Source organism: Kogia breviceps, chromosome 13 (assembly GCF_026419965.1).
Source record: "Kogia breviceps isolate mKogBre1 chromosome 13, mKogBre1 haplotype 1, whole genome shotgun sequence".
Classification (NCBI taxonomy): Eukaryota; Metazoa; Chordata; class Mammalia; order Artiodactyla; family Physeteridae; genus Kogia; species Kogia breviceps.
The window spans coordinates 3,749,598-3,767,258 of record NC_081322.1 but is presented as its reverse complement, the minus strand read 5'-3'; the positions used below and the strand labels follow the sequence as shown (position 1 = coordinate 3,767,258).

Sequence of the window (17,661 nt, the reverse complement as noted above, 5' to 3'; positions counted from 1 at the left end):
AAATTATAGCCCTCTGAATATTCTATAGTGTATTCTCATGTTGAAAAAAACACCCCCAACACCAAAGTAATTTAAAAGGATTATAAGATTTGGCCACCACAAGTGTAATTGAGATACCTTAGCATTGTTAATTGTTTTTATTGTTCTTAAAAAGAATAACATGACCTATATTCTCTAATCTTTGATTAGATATGTGTTAACATTTTCTCTCTCACAGAGGGATATACTGGGAAAAGACAATATAAGTTTTCTTTAGAATTTTTATCTGTCCCCTGACAACAAATACTTTTTCTCCTGAACCTCTATGAGAAAAGGAAGTTTTACAGTGGAAAACTGGCAGATAGCACCTTAACAAAATGATCATGTCAATATGACCAGTAATGGGACAGACTGATGCCATAAGCCTTCTGAAGTGAGGCACTGAAAAGGCCACTGCATATGTAATACTACGTGGCACTGTGTCTCTAGAAGGTCAAGTGGCTCCATGGCTCCTTTTCACTAGGCTCTCAGAGGAAATATTAGGTGGAGTCATAAAATGGAGTGTGGGTGAAAGTTTTAGGAGTGGGTATGAGCAAAATGTACTGACAGCAAGTGTTTCTGGGAGACTGTGTGTCCCCTCAGAAAACCAGCGTTCACACAGAAACAGTTCTCAGCCGCTGGAGAAGCGGTAGTATGCTACCCCTACATGTTTGCACGGGGCCCAAAGCAAAATGTCCATGGGGGTCTGGAGCCAATTCAGACGTTTCTGTCTCAGGGTGGCCGGAGCCAGGGCCCTGCCCCAAGCTCTCATGCTTCTCATCGCCCAGCAGAAGCTCCCTGATGAGGTCCGTCCTGGTGGTTCTGAACAAGACACCACTTAATCAAGAAATGTATCCCAGGCCAGTGCCTCTCAAACTTTAACACTGTTGTACACAGGCCCCTGGGGACCTTGTTAAATTGCAGATTCCAATTCAGTATGTCTGGCGTGGCACCCAAGATTCTGCATTTCTAAGGAGTTCCTAGGCAATGCTGATGTTGGTCTGCAGACCACACTTTTGAGGGTCCTACACATCCCATTTCTGTCCCCACAAACAAAGTGATGACCGGTGACTGCTGGTAAAACAGGTCTAATTTAGCCAACTGTTATCAATTGGCATGAAATTAAAATTGTTCTGGCTGAAAGACTTGCATTCAAGTTTTCTTGAATAGCATTTTAACTATAAATTAAACTGATTTTATGCTTATCACTAATGAATATATATAAAACTCTGTTAACAGTCTGCTGTATGGCACATCTTTTCTCCAAATTAGATAGAGGATTTCATTCTGAAAATGGCAGATGATGGAAAACATTAACATTCTAAATTCTCTTAAGACCTATCTGGACCACACAGCATGGAGCAAAAATTGGGCTTGTTATGCTAAAATATTAATTTTATCATTTACTTTTAGTTTGAGCAGAGTTTGCAAACTGATAGCTCTTGGGCCCAATTCGATCTATAGATGTGTTTTGGGTGGCATATGTAGTTCTTGTTTGTTGTTGTTTGTTTATTTGTTTGACAGAGTATTTTACAGTTAGAACCTCATCCGTAAAAATACTTTAGAAATATTAACCTTCTTTTGATCTGTTGACATGCTTAACTTTCTTTACTAAAGAAAAATTTAAAAACACTAAAACATTGGACTCTTCATATAATTGTTATGACTATATTGTTAATTGTTTACATTCAATGAAATCCAGAGCAGAATAATGTGAGAAAAGAAATAGCAATGCTGTTTTAAAAAAAAAAATCTATGAATTCAATGAAACACAAAATGATATTGATAATAAAATGAAATAGTTAAAGGAAATAATTAAATTCAAATACTAAATATGGAAAATGAAATCCATGCGTTGAGGTTGATATCTTTAATTGACAAAATATGCTCCCACTTTAATAATTAAGAAAATTATACATTACAATTTTCAGTGATCTCGTGATGATTGCCACATTAATGCCCCATGAATCATCGACTCTGGATTTGGCCACGTGTCAGCATTGGCCCATGGGGACATCAGCAGACATGATACAAACAGATGCTTGGTGAGTGTTTGTATGTTGAGGCTTTAGATCACCAAATCGTACAATTGACTTGAAATGTCACAAATATCTCTAACTACCGAGTCAGAATCATAATAACAATCACTAAGAGACTCTGCATCTTTGTATCTAGACATTTGGCTACTTAAGGACAATTAGAATATTAGCAAAACCTAGTGGAGTATGTGCATTCCTAGTCACCGTGGTAGACCAACCACACCCAGGCATTCATGCTCTTAGACCTGGTCTTGCCACTCAGCATTCTTAGAATGATGCTATGGTCCCATGAAGGGGCCCATTTAGCTTCTTTTAAGATGAAAGACCACATGTAAAGAGAAGCTAGTCATCTCGGCCTCCAAGTGAGCCCGGCCACAAGCCTGTGGACTTGTAGACTCTAGCGGCATGTGTAAATGCAGAGACCAAAAGATTTCTTCTACCTCCTTCTTCTCTCTCATTTGTAGGTTAAGTTACTTATGTGGAATAAACCTGTAAATTAAAATATTCTTAATAAACTTATACAAACCTGTATATTAAAATATTTGTAATAAACAAAACATTGCTGTATTCCATATTCTAAAATATGAACATAATTATATGTATTAAAATTGTTTGAATGCCCAGGGAGTGTGGAGAGTGAGGATAAATAAATGAGTAAAGTTAAAGCCAAAGTGTAGTCTCTCACATCCAAGATTTTTTTTAAAAGGAGCTAAAAAATGATGATTCATGATAAAAGCAATTTTTAGTTTTTGTTATTTTTTGAGTGTTATTTATTTATGTATTATATCTTTATTAGAGTATAATTGCTTTACAATGTTGTGTTAGTTTCTGTTGCACAACAAAGTGAATCAGCTATAAGTATACATACATCCCCATATCCACCCCCTTGCATCTGCTTCCCGCCCTCCCTATCCCACCCCTCTAGGTGGTCACAGAGCACCGAGCTGATCTCCCTGTGCTATGCGGCTGCTTCCCACTAGCTATCTATTTTACGTTTGGTAGTGTATATATGTCCATGCCACTCTCTCACTTTGTCCCAGCTTACCCTTCCCCCTCCCCATATCCTCAAGTCCATTCTCTAGTAGATCTGTGTCTTTATTCCCATCTTACCCCTAGGTTCTTCATGACCTTTTTTTCCCTTAGATTCCATATATATGTGTTAGCATACGGTATTTGTTTTTCTCTTTCTGACTTACTTCACTCTGTATGACAGACTCTAGGTCCATCCACCTCACTACAAATAACTCAATTTCATTTCTTTTTATGGCTGAGTAATATTCCATTGTATATATGTGCCACATCTTCTTTATCCATTCATCTGTTGATGGACACTTAGGTTGCTTCCATGTCCTGGCTATTGTAAATAGAGCTGCAATGAACATTTTGGTACATGACTCTTTTTGAATTATTGTTTTAATCACTAGAGAAATGCATATCAAAACCACAATGAGGTATCACCTCACACCCGTCAGAATGGCCATCATCAAAAAACCTACAAACAGTAAATGCTGGAGAGGGTGTGGAGAAAAGGGAACCTCTTGCACTGTTGGTGGGGATGTAAATTGATACAGCCACCATGGAGAACAGTATGGAGGTTCCTTAAAAAACTACATTTATCTTTTTGAATTATGGTTTTCTCAAGGTATATGCCCAGTAGTGGGATTGCTGGGTCATATGGTAATTCTATTTTTAGTTTTTTAAGGAACCTCCATACTGTTCTCCATAGTGGCTGTATCAATTTACATCCCCACCAACAGTGCAAGAGGGTTCCCTTTTCTCCACACCCTCTCCAGCATTTACTGTTTGTAGGTTTTTTGATGATGGCCATTCTGACGGGTGTGAGGTGATACCTCATTGTGGTTTTTTTTTTTTTTTTTTTTTTTTTTTTTTTTGCGGTATGCGGGCCCCTCACTGCTGTGGCCTCTCCCGCTGCGGAGCACAGGCTCCGGACGCACAGGCTCAGCTGCCATGGCTCACGGGCTCAGCCGCTCCGCGGCACGTGGGATCCCCCCAGACCAGGGCACGAACCCGTGTCTCCCGCATCGGCAGGCGGATTTGCAACCACTGCGCCACCAGGGAAGCCCCTCATTGTGGTTTTGATATGCATTTCTCTAGTGATCAGTGACGTTGAGCGTCTTTTCACGTGTTTGTTTGCAATCTGTATGTCTTCTTTGGAGAAATGTCTATTTAGGTCTTCTGTCCATTTTTGGATTGGGTTGTTTGTGTTTTTGGTATTGAGCTGCTTGTATATTTAGAGATTAATCCTTTGTCAGTTGATTCGCTTACAAATATTTTCTCCCATTCTGAGTGTTGTCTTTTCATCTTGTATATCGTTTCCTTTGCTGTGCAAAAGCTTTGAAGTTTCATTAGGTCCCATTTGTTTATTTTTGTTTTTATTTCCATTACTCTAGGAAGTGGGTCAAAAAAGATATTGCTGTGATTTATGTCATAGAGTGTTCTGCCTATGTTTTCCTCTAAGAGTTTGATTAGTCTCTGGCCTTACATTTAGGTTTTAATCCATTTTGAGTTTATTTTTGTGTATGGTGTTAGGAAGTGTTTTCTTTCTTTTACATGTAGCTGTCCAGTTTTCCCAGCTCCACTTTTTGAAGAGGCTGTCTTTTGTCCATTGTATATTCTTGCCTCCTTTGTCAAAGATAAGGTGACCGTATGTGCATGGGTTTATCTCTGGGCTTTCTATTCTGTTCCATTTATCTATATTTCTGTTTTTGTGCCAGTACCATACTGTCTTGATTACTGTAGCTTTGTAGTATAGTCTGAAGTCTGGGAGCCTGATTCCTCCAGCTCCATTTTTCTTTCTCAGGATTGAAAAACAATTTTTAAATTGCAGGGTATTTTAATATTTTTAAAACTCAGAGCTGGAACCTAAAAAGAGATATATGAAGATAGTTATACATGTTTTTCTTTTTTAACTTAAAAATAATTTTTTTCAAGTTTTGCTAGGTTTAAAGTTTTGATCAATTTTACAAAAGGTAAACTAAAAGGATTTACAAACAATATTTTGGTTAGATAAAACATATAAATTTTGCATGCAAGAGATTCCATCATTTTAACTACAGATAACATCGTTGTGCCCATTTGGAACATATCAACTTCCGAAAATGTTATATACTTGGTTTTCAGTTTTCTTAAAAGACATTCTCTTAGAGAATAGGCTGAGGTTAAATGTTAGAGAAGTACATTGACTTGCCCCAAATCACAGTTGGGTAGTGGCTTAGATAAGATGAAAATAAAGATTTCTAACCACTGGTTTAATATAGTCTTCCTATTTTACCAGTCCACTACCTTCTTTTATCATGTTCTTGAATATTTTAGAGCTTTATGCTATTTTCACAGGGGTTTGTGGTTTCAGTTTTGGATGGAAAAAGTGAAGGATGATTGCTATCTAGTGTCAAAATGATAACCCCCACTGATTCATTCATTCATTCATTCATTGTTCAATAAATATTCAATAGCTTCTGTTATATTAGGCCCTGTTTTAGGTTCTAGGGATACAGCAATGAGCAAATTGGGCAGTTATTCTCATTGTTGTGGAGAATTTTAGTCGAGAAAATGAAAAACTAAAGTAAAATCTATAGTATTTCAGGTGATGATAAGTGCTGTGGAGAAAAATGAAGCAGTGCAGGCAAATAAGCAGTGCAGGAGTTGGGGCGAGTGTCGAGTATTTGACGATTCCATTTAAAATATTATGCTCAGAAAAGGCATTACCAAGAAAGTGACATTTGAAGAAAGACCTGAAGGAAATGAGAGAGTCATAAGTACAAAGGCCTTGATTAGCTCCATTTTCTCCTCAACCTAGAATCATGTGTTTCTGTTCCAGTGGTAACTAATGCAAGATCTGTAACTCTAAATATCCACGCTTGTTCTAACCCCATTCAGGACCCAGGGAAATGCTTTCCCAAACCTCTTATTCTATGACCTTTGAAACAAAAGGCACCTGCAGCCATGAAGGTGTGTGGGGTTGTGGGACTGTCACCCGTGGAGATGGACACTGCCTCAGAGGATCAGAGTGGTGCAGTGCTCAGGTAAGATAAAGACAAATTAGCTAACACGTCAAGGCTTCTTCTTAACATCCTTCCCAGTGGTATGGAGCATCCATTTGCTTGCTTTTCTTTCTGTTTCAATTTGTGGGGTTGAAGGCCCTCAGCAATCAATATAGTACTGGTAAGAATTCGCATGGCTCTCCAATATGGTAGCCTTAGCTCCCTGTGGCTTTTGAGACACCTAAAATGTAGCTACCCCAACTGAGAAGTGCTATAAGTGTAACATACACACCAAACTTTGAACACTCAGTATGAAAAAAAGAATGTAAAAGACTTCATTAATTATTGTTATATTGATAATATGTTGGAATAGTATTTTAATATGTTGGGTCAAATAAAATATATTATTAACATTAATGTTAATGATTTTAAATGTTTGCTTTTTAATTTTTCTAATGTAGAAAAACTTTTAATGTAAAAAATTATAAGTTATGCATGTGGCTTGTACTGTATTTCTATTGGACAGTGTGATCTAGACATTATAAAGTGTGATACTGATTCTTTGCATTAACAGTTAAATGGACATTCAATGCTAGAATCATGAATAATTGTTTTTTCGTTGAGACATAAATGACATAACATTATATTAGTTTCAGGTGTACAATGTAATGGCTTGATATTTGTATATACTGCGAATGGTCATTACCAGTGAGTAGTTAACACATATCACCACACGTAGGTACAAAATTTTTTTCTTGCAATGAGAACTTTTGAGATCTACTCTTAGCAATTTTCAAATATACAATAGAGTATTATTAACTACAGTCAACATGATGTGATTTACATCCCCAGGACTTATTTATTTTATAAGTAGAAGTTTATACCTTTTGACCACCTTCACCCATTTTGTCCACCCCCCAAACCCCTGCCCTGGCAACTACAAATCTGTTCTCTGTATCTATGAGTTCCGTGTTTTGGCTTTTTTGTTGTTTCTTTTTTTAGATTTCACGTACAAGTGAGATCTTAGGTATTTGTCTTTCTCCTTCTGACTTATTTCACTTAGCATAATGCCCTCAAGATCCATGGATGGATAGTTTTATTTTTATGAAAATGTCTAATAAGATTTAATTAAATTTTCAAAAGATGAATTTAAAAATTCAACTTTATTTAAATAATTTTGATTAAAAACTTTCATATGCATTAATTAGAATTTATATTTTGACTTTTAATTTTAATATATCATTTGAATATTTTAGAACAAAATAACTTGGAGAAATACATGTAAAATAATTTAATTTTATATTTATTTTAATTTTTGCTAAAAGTATATTCAAATTTTGTACTCCTTGAACATGATTACAATTAATTTTTAATCCTTTAGCTCTTTACAGTCAACAGAGCACAAATTATGTAAAAATCTTAATTAGAGCATTATAATGTGTGATCTTTTTCTAATGAAAATAAGAAAAATTCATGGAATGGATCAGCTTATAAGTAATTTATAAATTATATACCTTTATCTTATTATTCATCTAAACATCTCTGGCCCATTAACAAAAATCCCTAAAACGTAGAGTAATAATTAAATTCAAATGTCTAATATTTTGCCAGCTCTAAGTAACAAACACCGCAGCTTTAAACATGTATTTTACTTTTGTTATTACGGATGCATTGCTCTTTGCTGTTGCAGTAAGAGGAGAGAATACATTTCCTTTACAGCCTGTTAGGCTGACCTGTAACATTTAGATGTTTAGATGTATGATATGGGGGCCTCTGTTTGTACTCTTGCTCCAGACCTTTTCTGATCACAAAGGGGACCCAGGGTAACCAGAAAGTTCTCGATGAATCCAGGTGTTCCCCTTGGAACTGCATCACGTGTGGAGGTTCCATGGTTTCTTAGGATCCTTCAGAACTGACAATATTTCGATGGCCCTCTCAGGTCTGTGTGACCCAAATAAAGTCTGTCGTCTAACTATCTGCACGTTTACTCCTGGGCCTGGATGGAAAGGAATGGATCTAGGAAACAGGCAGGGACGAGAATGAACCTGACAATGCCCTTGCACAGGTGTCTTTCCACTTCTGCCCTTTCAAGAGAAACTGAAACAGCCTGTTTGAAATTGGCAGAGTCAGGTTGAAAGCAAACTCAAAGCTTCTGCAGTAGATGCAATCAAACAGCTGTGAGTCCACCGGTTGGTAGAAAATGGGTCAAAGGGTGGAGTAGGTGGAAGTGATGGTACAGAGGGTTTAGCCATGTGCCAGCTGAACTGTGACTGAGGAGTGAGGCTCTTGGTGAACCCAAAGGAAAGCTGTGGGCTGCATTGTTTAGGCTGAGTCCCGCGTTATGTTAACAGTACACACAAAGGGACAACCACAGACTGCATCGGTCCACTAGGGATAAGTGATTTACCTATGCAGGGACAAGCTTTACTCTGGAAATGCATGGCTGTTTTCAGTGACAGAAACTGTAGAAGTCTGGATGATCATTCCATCAGAAATAAAAAATAGACTGGGGGGCTTCCCTGGTGGCGCAGTGGTTGAGAGTCCGCCTGCCGATGCAGAGGACACGGGTTCGTGCCCCGGTCCGGGAAGATCCCACGTGCCGCGGAGCGGCTGGGCCCGTGAGCCATGGCCGCTGAGCCTGCGCGTCCGGAGCCTGTGCTCCGCAACGGGAGAGGCAAAAAAAAAAAAAATAGACTGGGAAGCAAAAACCTGGACTTCTAGTCCTCATTTTGTTATTTCCCAGATTATAACCCAGGACAAGTCACTAAACTTGGTCTAGGCTTCAATCCCCTGCCTGCAAAATGAAGAAGAAAAAAAAAAAATTGTGCTGCCTGTTTCTTAAGCTGACATGAGGATTAGATGAGACCATTTAAGTGAAAGCACTTGGAAACTTGTAACATCATTTACAAATATAAAATATGATCATTTTTTGTTTCACTCGCTATTTCCTTCAGGAAGTTAGGCCTGATTGCTATTATTACTAGTATTACATATTGGTATAGGTTGATTTGATGTGATTATATAGTAAGATATGCTTCTTTCCCAAATGACTCTGTTTCAGAATTCTAAATTACCATCTATTAAATATCCAAACTTCATTAAAGTACTATTCCAGAGAAATTTACTTTCATCAATGTCACTCGCTAATATAAGAGTATTATGTTATATTTTTCCCTTGAATTCCCATTTCTCTTTCCCTCTCTTTCCACTTTTTAAAATCGGATGATGTATTTCCTGTAAGATATTTATGTTGTCAAAATTAACATTACCAGTTGCGGCCTCTCCCGCTGCGGAGCACAGGCTCCGGACGCGCAGGCGCAGCGGCCATGGCTCACGGGCCCACCCGCTCCGCGGCACGTGGGATCCTCCCGGACCGGGGCGCGAACCCGCGTCCCCTGCATCGGCGGGCAGACTCTCAACCACTGCGCCACCAGGGAAGCCCTAACATGACCATTTTACCAACGCCTGCTTTGCTTCGTCTCGTCTCCCTTTCCTGCACTCAGCTACAGAGTTAATGGGGAAGGAGCCTCTTAGTATTCTCATCCTGACTCTTTTTCAAGGCAGGGACCCTTGTTGCTCCCTTCTTCGGCCCTGAGGCATCTGTGGCAGAACTAGCCGGGCCGCTGGACACTCCCTTGTGCAACCTTGTCCCATCAGGTAGAGCAGGGAGTGAGCCTCTGACAGGTGCTGCTGTCACCATCCCGGATGACCGTGGCACAAGTGGCACTTTAATCAGACCAGTGTGCACACGTGGTTGTGTAAGAGGCTGTGGGCGGGTGCCTTTGTCCTCGCCCAGATAAACACCTTGCCACCCCTGGGTGTTCAGAGTGAGTCCAATCCTTAAGAAGCTTTGAAAGAAGAAACAACAATATGGAAACGTTAGGACGTTGCTACTAACTAAGAGATACGCATTTCAATGTGTAAGAACTATATTAGAAATATATATTAGAAAAAAATCATATTAGAATAAGTATTTGAATATTCTAAAATATTAGAATAATATGTTTTATTAGAATAAAATAAAGTATTAAATTTTTTTCTTTACTAACTGACGAAAGGTCTTGAGCAACTTTATGTATTCAGATGATAAGTTAATTCAGGCCTTTCACAGGGGATACGATTAGAAGATAAATTTAAATAGAATAAACAAATAAATTGGAAAAGACTTTAACCATTTCAGGACTTCCCTGGTGGCGCGGTGGTGAAGAATCCACCTGCCAACGCAGGGGACCCGGGTTCGAGCCCTGGTCCGGGAAGATCCCGCATGCCACGGAGCAACTAAGTCCATGCGCCACAACTACTGAGCCTGCGCTCTAGAGCCTGAGAACCACAGCTACTGGGCCCGTTTGCTGCAACTTCTGAAGCCCGCACGCCTAGAGCCCGTGCTCCCCAACAAGAGAAGCCACCCCAATGAGAAGCCCACGCACCACAACAAAGAGTAGCCACCGCTCGCCGCAACTAGAGAAAAGCCCGCGCACAGCAATGAAGACCCAATGCAGCCAAAAAATAAAATAAAACACTTTAACCATTTCATGCCTTATAATTAATCTGCAGAAATTATTTTAGGATTTCAGAATACTGCTTATTTTTTTGTGTTGAATTTTGTGTTTATTCTTATTTTTGTTTAGGGTATATATTTTGCATACTTATATGGGAGAAAGGAAAGTATTTATGTTTAGTGCTCTTTTTTTCTTTTTTTTTTTTTTTTGTGGTACGCGGGCCTCTCACTGTTGTGGCCTCTCCCATTGCGGAGCACAGGCTCCGGACGCGCAGGCTCAGCGGCCACGGCTCACGGGCCCAGCCGCTCCGCGGCACGTGGGATCTTCCCGGACCGGGGCACGAACCTGCGTCCCCTGCATCGGCAGGCGACTCTCAACCACTGCGCCACCAGGGAAGCCCTGCTCTTTTGTTTTGATTTTTGATAATCTTTTTAATTTTTAAACAGCTTTTATTTTATATTAGAGTATAGTTGACTTACAACGTTGTGTTAGTTTCAGGTGTCCCGCAAAGCGATACAGAATAGTGCCTATTATGTTGCTTATCACGGCACTGTGTTGCAAACTTAATTGTGTGTGTTTCAGTGGTTATAAATGTTCTCTAGGAATTCATGTTGTTGACTTTTTTGGAATTATTCATTCCAAATAGGTGACCAGTCCCTTAGCATTTCCTTGCTTCAGAAGCAAGAGGTGGCACGACCCGGAGAGGAGGTGGCTTCTTTCTGAGGGCACTTAGAAGACTGTACCTTCCGCATAGATACGATCACCCCTGCTGACGATTCCAGGGCCCTTACCATGGACCAAAGCAGCGGGTCCTCTGGAAATGTCCTGGCACTTCAACGGTGACCACTGTGGGTAATTGAGTGATGAGCAGTGCCCTCCAGAGAGTTAGTGATGCTCAAGGCACAAGGTGTAGAGAGAGCCTTGTGCGGGTGGAGCCCCAGCTATTACTAAATCTCTTCCCAGCCTGTGAGAGAGGGGCACGGAGCTGGATTTCAAGTGATTTAGAGATTATAAACAAATATGATAATTCTCAACTTTTGAGTTCGCGACCTGGGCTTCTGCTAGTCCTTTGTTATGGCTTTTAACATACACATTCACGGGCTTCCCTGGTGGCGCAGCGGTTGAGAGTCCGCCTGCCGATGCAGGGGACACGGGTTCGTGTCCCGGTCCGGGAGGATCCCACGTGCCGCGGAGCGGCTGGGCCCGTGAGCCACGGCCACTGAGCCCGCGCGTCCGGAGCCTGTGCAAAAAAGATAATGCCAAAGGGAATAGCTCAGGACCTGAGAACCAGCATTACGCAGCTAAGGGTGATAAGACCTGAAATCTGAATCATTTTCAGGTGACCCTGAACGCACCTACTCGCTGAAGAGTTCCCTTCAGAGCTAGACGCAGGCTCACGTACCCACGGATGGAAGATGCTGCTGGAAGATGTTGCTATAGAAAACTACTATCTGGTCAGAATGGTTTAGCCTCTGTGGTTTGTTTTTGTTTAAAATAAATCTATTTATTTATTTATTTTTGGCTGCATTGGGTCTTCGTTGCTGCACGCAGGCTTCCTCTAGTTGTGGCGAGTGGGGGCTACTCTTCATTGCGGCGTGCGAGCTTCTCATTGTGGTGACTTCTCGTTGCGGAGCATGGGCTCTAGTCGCGTGGGCTTCAGTAGTTGAAGTGCACAGGCTCAGTAGTTGTGGCTCATGGGCTTAGTTGCTCTGCAACATGTGGGATCTTCCCTGACCAGGCCTCGAACCCGTGTCCCCTGCATTGGCAGGCGGATTCTCAATCACTGTGCCACCTGGGAAGCCCCACCTCTTTGGATTTTCATGGTGCCCCTGGACTTGTTATTTTGCTTTCGTTTTGATTCAGCACATATTCTTTATTACATCTTCGGCATGTGAAAATATAATAGTGAGCAAGACATATTTTGGTCCAATTCTTTTTTTTTTTTTTTTTTTTTTTTTTTTTTTTATTGTGGTACGCGGGCCTCTCACCGCTGTGGCCTCTCCCGTTGCGGAGCGCAGGCTCCGGACGCGCAGGCTCAGCGGCCACGGCTCACGGGTGCAGCCGCTCCGCGGCACGTGGGATCCTCCCGGACCGGGGCACGAACCCGCGTCCGCTGCATTGGCAGGCGGACTCTCAACCACTGTGCCACCAGGGAAGCCCCAGAGGAAGCTTTTATTATCTTTGAGAAGACATACATCACAAGGAACAGAATGTTGGTAGAAAAGAGGACATTACAGGTATTTCTGGTGAGATCTTAGAAATGAGGAACATGTTATTGGAGACTGGAGGAAAGATGATCCTTGTTATAAAATGAGAAGGAACTTGGCCAAACTGTGTTCTAGTGTCTTGTGAAAGGCAGGACTTGCAAGGGACGACCTTGGATACCTAGCAGAGGAGATTTCTAAGCAAGTTTTGCAGGTAAAGGTGCAGCCTGCTTTCTCCTTGTCGCTTATAGTAAAATGCAAGAGGAGAGAGATAAATTGAGGGAAGTGTTAGCAAAAAAGTAATCAGAACTTGAAGATTTGGGAAATTCTCAGCCTCTCCATACTGCAAAACATGAGAAAGTATATCCTGAGAGAACACCATGCTTATAGCTGGACAATCATTTCAAATAAAGATCACGCACAGATTTAATCAGCCGTCGCAGTTGAAGCTAGGAATAAGGACGAGCTTATACCTGCAGAAACGCTGCCAGCTGAGGCGGAGACAGAGAAAACGGGATAGAATGAAGGAAGACTGTCAGGCTTCCAGGATTCCACAGGACAAGAAATAGAGCTTTTCAGTTATGAACATGTGTTATCCTTCAAGAACAGAGAGAAACGATCCATTCAGAGGTCAGCACTGTACCCCTCCCACCACAAGCCTAGTAGGCAAAGCTGTATCCCCTCCATCAAACGCCAAATCATCATATCAAATGCTGGCATCTTGATCTTGAATTTCCAGCCTCCAGAAGCATGGGAAAAATAAGTTTCTCTTGTTTAAACTACCCAGTATTTTGTTACAGCAGCCCAAGCTGACTAATACACATCTCTACCCTCTTCTTTTCGTATGTTTATTTGGTTCATCTGAAATTTTGATCACTTTAGGTACACCAAGAAGGGATATCATCTTAGCTCTTAACAGAGTAAATCACAGGAGAGCATCTTTCCCCTTTATTTTCCTTTCTCTTTTCTTGATTTACTTTCTCTTCTCCTTTCCAGGTTAGTGACCTGAGGTCACAGTGAATGATGGTGGTGCTAGGTAGTTAGATTACTTATTCCAATGGGGAGGCAAGTTATTCCAATTAAATTCCATTTCTCCATTCTGAAGTTTTAGCAGACACATTTTAGTTGCTAGTGACTCTGAACTATCTAAGCCTGTTTTCATAGGTATTCTATTCAATCCATTGCTATGATATGTGTCCAAAACGACCCTTGACCATCAGAGAGAAACAGTCCCTATTTTCACAGCTGTCCAAATATTTACTTGGGATGTAGAATCTGGGGCTGGCCTTGAAAATATTTGATCTAGGCTTCCAGCAGATATACTCACTTTTAATAAGTTTCTACTGTGGATCCATGTCTGAGGACACTTTCAAAACATATCTTAGACCAGAGATCAAAGACCCAGATGATCAGAGATCTCCATGATCAAAAACGCTTAAGTCTGTTTTTATAGGTCTCTACCAAGTTAGGCCTTTCTGGTTCTGTATTTAGCAGTGTTGCCATGTTATATCATTTTACATTTTTAACTTTTATTTTTGTGGTACGCGGGCCTCTCACTGTTGCGGCCTCTCCCGTTGCGGAGCACAGGCTCCGGACGCACAGGCTCGGCGGCCATGGCTCACGGGCCCAGCCGCTCCGCGGCACGTGGGATCTTCCCGGACCGGGGCACGAACCCGTGTCCCCTGCATCGGCAGGCATACTCGCAACCACTGCGCCACCAGGGAAGCCCCATTTTTAACTTTTATCCTACTTGTGTCTTCCTATTTAAAGTGGGTTTATTATAGGCAGCAGATGGTTGGGATTTGCTTCTTTATTCAATATGAAAATCTCTACCCTTTTCAGTGGGTGTTTTGATCATGTACACTTAATGTGATTATTGATATAGTGGATTTAATTCTACTATTTTCTTTTTTAAAAATATAAATTTATTTGTTTTACTTATTTATTTTTGGCTGCATTGGATCTTCGTTGCTGCGCGCTGGTCCTCTCCAGTTGCGGTGAGCAGGGGCTACTCCTCACTGTGGTGTGCCGGCTTTCTCTAGTTGCAGCGGCTTCTCTTGTTGCGGAGCATGGGCTCCAGGCACACGGGCTTTAGTAGTTGTGGCTTGTGGGCTCTAGAGAGCAGGCTCAGTAGCTGTGGCTCACGGGCCCAGTTGCTCTGCTGCATGTGGGATCTTCCCAGACCAAGGCTCCAACCCATGCCCCCCACATTGGCTCGGGGATTCCTAACCACTGCACCACCAGGAAGCCCTGTTTTCTCTTTTTTTGATGTATTTTTTTCTTTCATGATTTTCTGCTTCATGTTTGATTAATTGAATATTTTCATTTTCCCTCTTTTGTTCACTGATTAGCCATAACTTTTTGTTTTTATTTGCTTGGTTGTTAGTTTTGCTTGGTTTTCAGCTTTTTACTGATTTTAGAGGAGTTTTTTTTCTTCTTTTTTTTTTTTTTTTTACTGCTTTAGAGTTTCTAGCAACACTATCTGATAGATATAAAATGTGAGCCACGTAAATAATTTAAAAGTTTTCTAATAGCCATATTAAACAAAGTTAAAAGGAACAGATGAAATTAACGTCAATACTTTTAAAATTTAATACAATATACTCAAATTATCATTTCAACCTATAACAGTATTAAAATATTAATGCTACATTTTATATTATTTTTCCCACTATGTCTGAAATCTGATGTGCATTTTACACTTGTAGGATATTTCCTTTCAGATTAGTCACTTTGCAAGGGCTCAAGAGCTTCTTGTGGCTAACAGCTACAGTAGCAGACAGTGGAGGTTTACAGAATGCATCTTTAACTTATCACAAGTGTTATTATACCACTTGACATAAAGTAGAAAAACCTTAAACAAAAAACCTTCCCTCCTCCTTGCCTTAGTCCTGCTAGTGTCATATGTTTTACTTTTTTTTTTTTTTCCTGAAAACTTTGTTTTAATTCACATGTAGCAATTTGTACATTTTAGCAATGTTTTACTTTTGTATACACCTAACAACAGATTGTGCTTATTTTTTGCTTCATTATATTTTTAAAAGATTTTTAAAATAAGAAAAATGTCTTTTATATGTACTTATATTTACCATCTTCAGTGGTTTTTGTTCTTTCGTGTAGATTCAGAGTTTTTTCAGCCTGAAGGACTTCTTTTAATATTTCTTATAGTATTACAATTTTACTTGTGATTAATTCTTTCAACTTTTGGCTGTCTGAAAACATCTTTATTTTTCCTTCATAGTGAAAAATATATTCCGAGCATATATAACTGTGAGTTGATCATCTTTTCCCTCTTTGGTACAGGCACACCTCATTTTCTTGTGCTTTGCAGATATTGCATTTTTTTTGTTTTGTGTTTTTTTTTACAAATTAAAGGTATGTGGCAGCCCTGCTTCGAGAAAGTCTATTGACACTATTACTCCAACAGAATTCGCTGGCTTCACCTCTCTGTGTCACATTTTGGTAGTTCTCTCAATATTTTAAAAATTCCTCATTATTATTTGTTATGGTGATCTGTGATCAGTGATCTTTGATGTTACTATTGTACTAGTTTGGGGGGCTGCCACCAACCACACCCACACAAGATAGAAAACTTAATTGATAAATGTGTGTGTTCTGCGTGCTCCCCCCACCAGCAATTCCCCCATCTCTCTCCCGCTCCTCCTCGGACCTCCCTATTCCCTGAGGCACAACAATATTGATATCAGGGCAATTAGTAATTCTACAATGGCCTCTGAGTGTTCAAGTGAAAGGAAAAATTGGTTGTCTCTCACTTTAAATCAGAAGTGAGAAATGGTTAAACTTAGTGAGGAGGGCATGTCAAAAGCAGAGACAGGCCAAAAGCTAGGCCTCTGGCACCAAAGAGTTAGCCAAGTTGTGAATGCAAAGGAAAAGTTCTTTTTAAAAAAAAAAAAAAAATTATTTATTTAATTTATTTATCTCTGGCTGTGTTTGGTCTTTGTTGCTGTGTGCGGGCTTTCGCTAGTTGTGGCGAGAGGGGGCTACTCGTTGCGGTGGCTTCTCTCGTGGAGCACAGGCTGTAGGCACGTGGGCTTCAGTAGTTGTGGCACATGGGCTCAGCAGTTGTGGCTCATGGGCTTAGATGCTCTGCAGCCTGTGGGATCTTCCCGGACCAGGGCTTGAACCTGTGTCCCCTACATTGGCAGGCAGATTCTTAACCACCGCGCCACCAGGGAAGTCCAGGGAAAGTTCTTGAAGGAAACTAAATGGGCTGCCCTAGTGAACACATGAATGAAAGAAAGCAAAACTGTCTTACTGCCAATACAGAGAAAGTTTTAGTGGTCTGGAAAGAAGATCAAACCAGCCACAACATACCCTTAAGCCAAAGCCTAGTCCAGAGCAAGGCCCTAATCATTTCAATTCTGTGAAGGCTGAGAGAAGTGAGGAAGCTGCAGAACAAAAATTTGAAGCTAGCAGAGGTTTGGTTCATAAGATTTAGGAAAAGAAGCTGTCTCCATAATATCAAAGAGAAGCAGCAAGTTATCCAGAAGATCTAGCTAAGATAATGAATAGAGGTGCTACATTAGACGACAGATATTCAATGTAAATGAAAGTGTTCTACTGGAAGGAGATGCTGTTTAGGACTTTTATAGCTAGAGAGGAAAAGTCAATGTCTGGCTTCAAAGCTTCAGACCACAGGCTGACTCTCTTGTTAGGGGCTGATGAAGCTTTTGTGACTTTAAGTTGAAGCCAGTGCTCACTTACCATTCTGAAAATCCTAGGGCCCTTAAGAATCATGCTAGGGCTTCCCTGGTGGCGCAGTGGTTGAGAGTCCGCCTGCCGATGCAGGGGACACGGGTTCGTGCCCGGGTCCGGGAGGATCCCACGTGCCGCGGAGTGGCTGGGCCCGTGAGCCATGGCCGCTGGGCCTGCGCGTCTG

The 17,661-nt window shown here is 40.8% G+C and overlaps 1 protein-coding gene across 3 annotated transcripts in view; it reads left to right on the top strand.

Annotated features, from left to right (window-relative positions):
• TTK (TTK protein kinase) overlaps positions 1-17,661 on the top strand; it is an 87,410-nt gene that overhangs the window by 20,525 nt on the left and 49,224 nt on the right. For 2 of the 3 annotated variants that reach the window (XM_067011263.1, XM_067011267.1), the window contains exons 2-3: positions 1,950-2,063; positions 5,955-6,100. The gene's annotated coding sequence lies outside the window, so the exon portion shown is untranslated. Of the gene's footprint in view, positions 1-1,949; positions 2,064-5,954; positions 6,101-11,896; positions 12,012-17,661 lie in introns of all 3 variants that reach the window. The other variant, XM_067011266.1, reaches the window with a different exon arrangement.